We start from the raw sequence: 10,228 nt of genomic DNA on the forward strand, positions 1-10,228 counted from the left end.
CGGGGGGCTTCGCAGACACTGCGGAGGCCGCTTCCGGCCGTGCTTCCTGTGGGGGCCCTGGGGGCGGCTCTCCAGAGGAGGCTGGCGCCCGTGGGGAGCCAGGTCCTGGGAGTCGGAGAGGCAAGGGCTCAAGGGAGCCGGGCTTCGCTTTCCAGCACCTTCAGTGCCTGCGGGGGGCTGCTCGCAGAGCCCAGGCCGTGGGTCTCAGGGTCCTGCTGCGGCCGCTGCGCGGTGGCTGCTGTCCCGTTTGCATTGCTCTGAAGAGAGCCTGAGATTAGGGCGAAGGCCGTGATTTCTGAGGAGCGGGAGAGGAGAAGCGGGCGCAGGGTCTGGGCCCAGCTCCGTGGAGAGGGCAGAGGCTCCGGCACCACCCCCACCTCTGCCCAGCCGGGCCCCGCAGGCGGCGCTGGGCCTGCTCTCCGGGCACAGCTGGGTAGGTGGATGGCAGGGAGCAGAGAGAGCACGAGGCGGGATGTCGCCGGCTCAGAGCCCGGGGTGGGGACGGGACGCAGTGGCCATGGCTGAACAGCGAGGGGTGGGGCACCCGGCCTCAGACGGCAAATGCCCCTCCCCGGGCCCCCGGCCACTCCCACGCGGCGCCGCCCTCACGCCGGTGGGTAGCTGAGTGCCCTGGGCTTCAGCTGCAGAGATGTGACCCACCCCGCATGCCAGCCCCAGCCCTGCCGCGGGCCTCCGGGGTCGGCCACAGCCGCTAAGGGGCCGTTCCCCCAGAAGCCCCCAGGGCTCCGGGTCTGTCCCCGTGGGCCAGCGCCTGAGCCCCTTGGTTGAGAACTGGAACGCCCTCCGGGCCATAATCATCTGTCCTCGGTCTGCTTCTTTCACCAGAGCAGGAGCCTTCAGGACGGTTTCATTTATCTCTGTGTCCCCACTGCTAGCGCGGGGCATGCGACGGCACACAGCTCTGTAAGAAACAGAAGCAGTGTCACCGTGAAAATATCCTTTGCATACCAAGGTCACCCGGAGCACGGCCCAGACTGACACAGACCGAGGGAGCGAGTGTGCCCCGAGTGAGTGTGCCCATGCGAGTGTGCCCTGAGCGAGTGTGCCCCGAGCGAGGGAAGGTTCCGATCCCACCCCAACCTCGGCACAAGCTTATTCCACGCAGTAACCCAAATCCCTTATAAAAGGTGGTTTCTGAAGACAAATATCTTGCCAACTCTGGTTTTCTGGGAGTGTATTTCATGTCTAGAAATGTCCCAGATTAGCTCAGAGATAACTCTGGCAAATTGTAGTGGTTTTTTTTCAAATGGAGAACTACCATTTTGGAACATAAATAAGGTATACAACTCTGAAATCATGAGTTGTTTTTTCTTTTGTTGTTCTAAGTTGACCTGGAAGGCAATTCCAAAGGATGATGTAGAAATATATTTTGAACCAGGGAAGACTTGTTAGAATAAGTGTACAGCCTCCCACGGTGACCACTTTGAAAGGAGCAGTTGTTTGGGTATTTAGATATGTTTAATATGACCAGTCTAGTGAAATTATGGCTGCGATTTGCTTACAGGCGAACACAGACAACATTTCCAAAGGCTCAGGCACGGCATGGCCCCTTCCTCCCTGGTCAGTCACACAGACTCCATGGCTAAGAAGCCCCAGACCAGCTTGTGGGCGCACTGAGCATTGCGGGACACATCTGCCACCATCTCCACACTGTCAGGGTCCCTGGGTGTTCGCGCATTGCGGGGGGTTGTGTGTTAGAACGACCCGAGAGCTCTAGCCAGATGTGTACTGACCCAGAAGGGCCGAGCTGCCTGTACCTCCGGGACAGAGACCAGCCATCCGGATTCGACTTTGCACGTGAGTTGGGCTTGGGTCACAAGGAGCAGGGGAGCAGCTCAGGATGCTCAGTTTGCGCAGGGCCTCTATTCCTGTGCCCTGGGCTCTCTGTGGGCATTTCGGGGCTCGCTCTCTGTGGTTGGGCTGTCCAGTGCATCGTGGGGTGTTTTGGACCCTGGGCCTCTACTCCCCAACAGCAGCAGCTGTCCCTCTCTGCCCAGTGGCACAGCAGATGGAGCTGCCCTGCACTCAGTCCCTCGGGTCCCTGATGCTTCTGGGTCCCCTGCACCATGACACCTATGGGTTTTCCTTCTCAGGGCGGCGAGGTGACTCTTCTAGGAGATGCCTTGGAGAGCCTGCCGAGGCTCGTCCAGGCCAAGTGAGCTGAAGAGCTTCCCTGTCTTCACGTGGGACAGGAAGTGGACAGCAAGCTCTCTCAGGCTGCTTAGGGTGCCAGTCCTGCTTGTAAGGGCTCTGCCTGCAGGACCAAATCACTGCTCAGAAGGGCCCTCCTCCTGTTCCCGTCACTGGGGCCAAGGACTTGAAGAGGCTCGGACACCCCAATTGCCGCAGATTGCTGGGACAGGGGCTGGTGGAGAAAGGTTTCTGACGAGGGCATGAAGTTGAGCAGTGTGCAACCTGCCCAGCTGTGCAGAGAAGGTGCATGGGTGATGGAAAGTGGAGAAGCTGCCACGGGCCACCTAGGGCCAGGGTGACTCACGCGCTCCTGGCTGTGTTCCCTGGGCAAGGACTGAGGAGTGGACAGCTGTGACCCCTGAGGCTTCTCTCTGCTCCTCTCTCCTTCCTGCTCGCCTTCTCAGAGGTGGGTGAAGATGCCACGTTCGTGCCCTGCTCTGTCCGTGGCCGCAGCTCTGTAGCAGCCTCAGGCCGCAGCCCAAGTGAGTGAAGATGGACTTCCCAGGCCGCTTGGCCTTGGTTACCGTTCACCCAGCTGTCCCCACGCCGGGCTGGTGCCCTACAGCCTTCTCGCTCTCCATGCCTTCCCCGTTTCCCTCTCGAGGGCAGGGCAGGGGCTTTGCCTTTCAGGGTTCCTCTCCCGTCCGCCCCATCACGCCGGGAAGCAGTCCTGAGTGAGTGTGGTTCCGCTCTGCTCACCCGGTGGGGGTAGTGGCCTGGCGCCACCACTGGGCCTGGAGCAGCCCCTCCCTCCGCCCCAGGGAGGTGACGGCCCCGGGGCTCTGCGGCTTGGCGCCCAAGGTGACGGGAGGATCTGGAGCTCCGTGGGGTGGGGTGCCTGGGGGGGACCCAGAGGTGGGGGAGGAAGCCTCGGAGTGTGGAGAGACAGTGGAGCCCTGGCAAGGCGCCGGCCTGTGACCGGGAGGCCGAGGCCGGGAGGGACACTGCGCAGCTTCGTCAGAGTGGGCGGGAACTTCAGGGAGTGGTGCCTCCGGGGTGCCGGGGTGTGGACGTCTGCAGGCCTCTGTCCCCACCCGAGCCACAGGGCACACAGAGACAGCTGCTCCCCAGCGTGACCACGGCTTGTGAGAGAGGGGTCTGCAGGCGATGGCCGGCTCTGCTGTCCTGCTCTGAGGGTGACAGTCCCCCGGCAGAGTGCCTAGATGAGTCTAATAATGCTGTCCGTTCTTCTGGCGACTTTGCCTTCTGCTGATGGAGAGTGGCAAGGAACCCTGACTGCTCTGGCAAGCTTGGGCCACAACCCTGGGGTGAGGGCTTCTCGTGCTTTGGGTGTCCCCCAGCACCATGCCCTCCCAGGTCTCACTGGCACCACCTCCCTGTGGCACAGGGCGTCCTCGAGGAGGGGGGATTCTTAGCCCAGCATGGGCACAGGCATTGCCTGGACAGCTTTCCCTGTGGGAATCAAAGAAACTCCCCAGGGCTTCTGGTAGACCCGGATCTGATTACTGCCCTTGGCCTGTACTGAGAGACGGTGGAAAAGACTCTCTCCTTCATCCACTCCTTTTTCTTTTTGCCAGTATGCAGCAGACATTGACACCTGCCAGTGTAGCTTCACTTTTTTCCTTTTAGAATTTAAACCCTAAAATTATTTTACTTTAAATTTTATTTTAAAAATTTTTTGAGAGCGCACGTTTGCAGTACGTAGTGATTCCATTCATGTGGGGCTTGGGTACACGAACAGAGCACACCCGATTCTCTTTATGTCCCTCCCCTCCCTCCTCCTCCTCCCTCCATCTCTTGGCTGCTTTCCTACTTGGAAAAGACTACATTTTAAAAAGGAATTCATTGGGATGATGTGGATGGAATCATGAGAGAACGATGACCGACCAGGAGAACCCTAAAACCCATGAAGCAGTCTTCTCTGGGGCCTGCCCATCCGATGCACAGCTCTGCATCACCCACTTGAAGTCCCAGCACCCTCAAGACTCAGAGCCTCATCTAAGCCAAGCTCTGTCTCAGCCCTGCGGGCTGGGGATGTCTCGACCCAGCTGAGCCTGAAAGGAAACTGAGTTTGATTAGCAAAGGAAGAGGACAGTTGCTGGGAACGTACAAACAGCAGGTGCCAATCACTGCTGCCCATGAGAATCCTCTACACACGGTGAAAGCTGCCTAACCACCTGCCTTGGCTTTTCTGAGCAGCTTGGGTTAGAGGGATTAGCTCCACCTGCAGAGGAACAGCCTGCATCACTGAGACAAGGCTGAGACCCAGGTGCAGGTTTGGGGGTTCTCCATGGCGCACTGGGCCCGGGCTCCTCACCTCTCTGAAGACTGGGACTGATTCGCTAACGGGGCAGTCGCTGCCATTGCCAGATGCATGGTGCCTCCTGGAGCCTGCAGTAAGAAACCTTGACTCTGAATCTGGAGCTGTCTCCCAGAGCCCTTAGCTGGCGGACCAGGTGCCCCTCAGGCTGGCTTGACTGGTGCTTCTTGGGATGAGCACAAAGCCCAAGCCCTGTGATGTTGCTTGGCTTTTAACTTGAGATTTCAGCTTTGACTCACTATTTACACCATAGCTTCATGAATAGTCTTCTTTCCTTTTTTGTGTAGGTTGCTACAATGCCTTAGATAATAGCTCCAGTGCGGGACTTTGTTGGCGCTCCAGCCTGTATTTCCTGATCTAATTTCTACCTTTGCTTGTTTCTGCTGTGTACTGATTGCATGATCATGTGATGTGTATTTACTATGACTGGTTTTATCCCTTTTGTGGGGAAAGCCTTGGTGGAAATAGCAGAGCTTCTCCTCAAATGGTTATTGGCTCTGTGTGCTCAGGAAAGATACTCACTTCTCTGTGCCCCAGTCTTCTAAACAATGCCCTGCCTGTGCTGCTGGGTAGTTTAGGGGTCAGGTGAATTTGTGTGCAGAAGGGGGTCTGCCTGGCCTCATTACACACCCAGGAGGCAGCCACCTGGTGAGGAGTGATAGTGCAGTGACGCACATAGAGATTTACTCAGTGTCTTGGTCACTTTTCTCGTTGCTGAGACAAAATACCTGACATCCAAAGTCAAAGGAGGAAAGGTTTATTTGGCTCACACTGTGTAGAGCTTTCAGTGTATAGTCAGCTGGCTCCAAGGTAGGGTTGCCTGACAGAGGAGAAACAGTCCATGGCAGGCAGAAGGCAGCAAGCAGCAAGGGATGACCACAGGTCTCTCTGTCCTTTCTATCTTATCCAGGCTACCAACCCTTAGAACGGGTGGCACTCGCACCCTTAATCTTAGCATTGCACCATGATTCGAACCCAGCATCACGCCCTTGATCCCAGCAGCATAAATGCTAGATTCAGCCATCTCTGAAAAGTGCCCCCTCTGACTGCACGTGGCTTTGGGGGACATCTAGACACAGCCATAAGGTCCTGTGGCCTGAACTTTGGCAAAGTTGAGGGAAAGGACAAGCTAGGAGGCAGAGAGGGTGCTTCGGAACTGAGATGAAGCCACATCGCCCCTTACCCACTCGGGGGCACAGGGCTCCTGCAGACCCACCTCTCAGGGTGCACTCTGAGGTGCACTGCACACGCACACTGCACCCCTCCATGAGAACTCAGGGATGGGCTGGGGAGGCTGAGTCATGCACCGGGCTCCTTTGTTACCTGGGCCCTGATTGGAAACCTGCATACTGGGGGAAGGAGGAGCAATTTTAAGGGCTCCTGGCTCACACAGAGTCTGTCCCACCTCATCCAAGCACCCGTCTTATTATGCGATAAATCACTTGAGATTTATGAGCCCCTTGCTTCTAAATATTATTTTATTTTCCCAGAGATGAAAGTCTATTTGGCTTTTGAGTAACCTTGGGGAGATCTTTTCCCTTTAGTGGGTTTTGACACCATCCTCAGGACCTCCGTGTGTTGGAGATGGGCTCCCACCAATGTGGACGCTCCCGAGCCCCTGTGTCCAGGACCATGCAGTCCATACGCCAGGAATGAGGGAGGCCAAACACACAGGATGAGCTGCACTGAGCTACATCTCCAATCCCCTTTTTGAAAAAGAATTTTGAGACAAATTCTTACTAAGCTGCCTGGGCTGGGCTCAAACTTGCAATCCTCCTGTCTCAGCCACCCAGAGTGCTGGGATCACAGGTGTGTGCACCATGCCAAGCTAAGTCATCTTCATGAACTATTCAGTGTTTGTGTGGAGGTGAGAGACTGATTTCCTAATAGTAACAGTTTTACATAAAAGAAGCACTTATTTCTTATTAGATGGACAGTTTGAAGAGATTCAACAAAAATATTTCCTAATTTTCTGTGGCTCTTCTTTTTAAAGAAACTAAATTTTCTCAAAAATTAATTCAGCATATTAAAAAAAACTAATAGCTTAAAAAAAATCAAATGGGATTGTAAGGTTTAAAATGTAACATAGGCATTCTCTCCTCCCAGTTTGCCCTCAAATGGCTTGAAACAAGAACTTTCACCTCTTCTTTCCTTCCTCTAAATAATATGTGTATTTTATTAGAAGTAGCATTGCAGGTTATTTTTTAATCTGTCAACTTGTATGGTATTTATTAACTTCATCTAGAGTGACACCCTACCACCACTTACATTGTCCCTCCCCACCTTCTTGATATAGTAACATCACAACTTTTGGTTCAATGTCTGTGTTTACATTTTTAAGGCTGAAAGGTTGCTCATAGTTGAATCAAGCAGTGTAGTACAATTATGTCCCATGCTTGAGAAAGGGCCTCACTTTCCCCCTTGACTTACTGTGTATGCAGGGCATTTCTGCCATCTTTCATCCATGCCCAGTACTCCTAAAGATCTTTCCATGTTTTGTCAACCTTTGTCTCAGATATGTAAAATCTATCTTTCCTCATGATCAGAGAATCCTCCAGATAGAGGCTTTTTTTCTGCTCCCATCTGCCCTGTTTTTTCCTCAGGTTGGTACTGGCCTGTTTTTCAAGGTTTTGCTCTTACCGAGTCCTCTGATTTATCTCCTGCTCCTCCTATTTCTGGTTTATGTTTTCCTTTGGTTAAAATACATCCTCCAGTAGCTTCCTAAGAAAGGACGCATGGAACATATGTTTTTGGGTCATTGTATGGGCTTTGTCTTTTTTCTGTCCTCATACTTGATTGACTGTTCAGAAATGGAACCCCAGTTTGAAATTAAATTCACCCCAGAACTGAGCTGTAATTCCATTGCTTTTTAGCATTCATAATTGCGGTTACAATGTCTGATGTAATTCTTAGTGTCTTTGTATAGTGTTTATGTTACTTTATTTATTTATTTTTGGTCTTTCTGGAATTTAAAAGACTCTCTTTAGCTCTGATGCCCTGATATTTGATGATGAAGTACCTTCATGTGAATTTTTAAAAAATAATTCTCTGAGGCCCACAGTGGAACTTGGGAGATGTCAGTCCTCTAATTTTTTTAAAAAAACTGTATTGTTTATTTGCTAATTTCCCCCCATTCTTTCACCTGAAGTTCCAAAGAGTTAAGTATTACATCTTTTAGATCAGAATTTTTCTCATATCAGACAGATAAAAAAAATTTAGCAGGTTGTAATGAGTATTTAAAAAAAAATAGAATAGACTGGAATAAAATAGGTAAATCCAGTCCGCATGTGTAATGGGTAACTTTATGTGCCTATTTGAATAGGCTGAGGGATATTCAGTTAGCTGGTAAAACATTTCTTTCAGGTGTGTCTGTGAAAGTGATTTCTGGAAATTAGCTCTTGAATCAGTAGACAATAAGGAATATCTGACCTCACCAATGCAGGCAGGCATCATACAATCTGAGTGTCCTGATAGACCAAAAAAGACAAGGAAAGTGAACCCTCACTCTTTCTTTGTGAGCTGATATGCACATCTCTCCTATCCTCAGGATCAGAGCTCTGCACTCCAAGACTTGGACAAGCACCCTCTCCCCATCACTCCCACCCCAGTCCTCAGGCCCCTGGCCTTGTACTGGGAGTAACACGCTTGTCTCCCCCAGACCTACACTGAATGGTTCCCCTGGGTCTGCAGCTTGTACAGCATACCCTGGGACTCCCACGCTCACTCTGTGACTGTGTGAGCCAATCCCCAAGGTGGACGTTCTCTCACTTACCTCTGTGTAGCCTGCTGGCTCTGTTTCTCTGGAGAACTCTAACAGCGCACATCACATAACAAACACTGTCACTGTGTCTGCACAGCTGTGCATACAAGGCTGTGCTGCAGTGGTGATGATTTGTTTCTGAATCACAGTAAAGCAGTTTTCACAGACATGGCACAAGGCTTTGATACCTTATCCTTGCTCTTCTGTCCATGAATTCTATGCCTTCTTGTTTTACTTCCTTCTAAACCTTCTGTTGAATTTAAGATTTTTAGCTATTAGGTTTTTAGCTCCTAGGCACTCTATCTGCTGTGTATTCCTTTTCCATAGTGTTACATTATGCTGTTTCACAGATGTAATATCTTCTCTCCTCTTTATGAGAATTTTGCTTGCAGGGGTTTTAAATGTTTTTTTTTTTTTGCTTCTTGCATTTTCTCTGCTTCATCTTTCCAGTTCCTTTTTTCTTTTCTTTTTCTTGTTCACTTTGGTCTTTTTATTCTTTCTTCAAATGTCTGTGGTTCTTGGTTACCCATTGCAATACAGGAATTAGGCACTACAAAGCTGACTAGAAGCTGTAGGACCATGAGTGTTTGTGTCCACAATCTAGGGACACTGACTCAGATGAGGGAGGCAAGGGAGGAGCCCCTCTGTGTGGGGTAGAGACCAAGAGTTCTCATAGGAACTTCTAGAAAAGCACCTCCAACAAAAATATAATAAAAATCACATACATAAATTTAGAGTCTAGCAGCCATATCTTAAAGAGTAAAAAGAAACAGTTGAAATTTATAAGAATATATTTTATTTAGCTCACTATGCCCCGAATACTACAATTTTAACATTCAAACAACATGGAAATTATTAATGAAATTTTATAATTTTTACTTTCACACCAGATCTTTAGAATCTTGAATGTCTTACATCTGCAGCACATTTCATTTGGACTGCCCATGTCCCCAGGGCCCAGTGGCCCCCAGTGGTCAGTGGCTGCTGTATTGAGCAGCTCAGATCTGGGGCTTCTTAGACCCAGGACACAGGGGATCCATGACTCATCAGCCAGATGCCATGGAGGAAAAATACACTACGTGTTTTAGAGTTTCCCTTCCCTTACCTGGGAAACAAAGTTGGAATCGCTCAAGCCTCTGCTTCTATTTACCTTTCTGCCTGGGTTGTTAGCAAGAAGGTTGGGTTCAAAAGAGGGCAAAGAGTAGAGGGACAGCCAGGAGAGCCACTGCCCAGTGAGTGCCACTGGGTGTCAGGCATGGCGCTGGTGACCACACTTAGCAGCTCTGGGTTTCAGATGGGCTAATTCTGAGAGTGGATCAGCTTCTTCACAGCAGGCAACAGGATGGTCTGTCTCCTCCGTTCTTACCATTTATAAACTCCAGAGCCTGGTGTCTGGCAGGCAGCTGCCCTTCACATCATGGGGACCTGACTGAATGGAGAGCCCAGAGTCACACCCAGGGCCAGAGGCCCCAAAGCCCTGTCTGCCCATGGTTTTGCTGTTTCCACCGAGGTGGACAGCTGATGGCTCTGGAGTCCTTAGCTCCTTCCTCATCTGCCCTCAGCCTCTTTGTGATGTTAGGAGATTCTAGGAATTGTGCAGTAGCTGGGAAGAGCTAGTAGCCTTCAAGTCGCAGAGCTGTGGACAAAGTGTTTAGGAACAGAGGACAGGTGAGGCTTAGGTCCTGGAGCTGGACTACAGGATGGGCACCACTCCCACCTCTGTGGCCTTGGGCTTGATTCTTAAATGCTTTGTGTCTCAGCACCTGCCTCTGTGAGGTGGATAAACAATACTGTCACCTCTTGGAGGACTGTGAAGATTTCGTGACAGAAATTCACGAAAAAACCTTATACCACGGTGAGGCAGATAATCACTGCTCAATAAACAGTAGCTGAGATCTGCCCTCCAGTCTCCGTGTCTATCCCATGTCCTGTGTTTTTGTTTCCAGTTTCCCCATTTGGCCAAGTGCTCGAGT

General features: G+C 51.1%; 1 long non-coding RNA gene across 1 annotated transcript; it reads left to right on the plus strand.

Moving 5' to 3' along the window:
- The first annotated feature begins 572 nt into the window (after window positions 1-572).
- Window positions 573-8,196, plus strand: LOC106008789 (uncharacterized). Its single transcript, XR_001182988.3, has 3 exons — window positions 573-1,028; window positions 1,526-1,818; window positions 2,115-8,196. It is a non-coding gene; the product is annotated as an uncharacterized LOC106008789 (long non-coding RNA).
- The last annotated feature ends 2,032 nt before the right edge of the window (window positions 8,197-10,228 follow it).

Source organism: Heterocephalus glaber, unplaced genomic scaffold, assembly GCF_053883595.1.
Source record: "Heterocephalus glaber isolate CG9 unplaced genomic scaffold, H.glaber_assembly_v1.0 deba00001175, whole genome shotgun sequence".
In the NCBI taxonomy this organism is placed as follows: Eukaryota; Metazoa; Chordata; class Mammalia; order Rodentia; family Bathyergidae; genus Heterocephalus; species Heterocephalus glaber.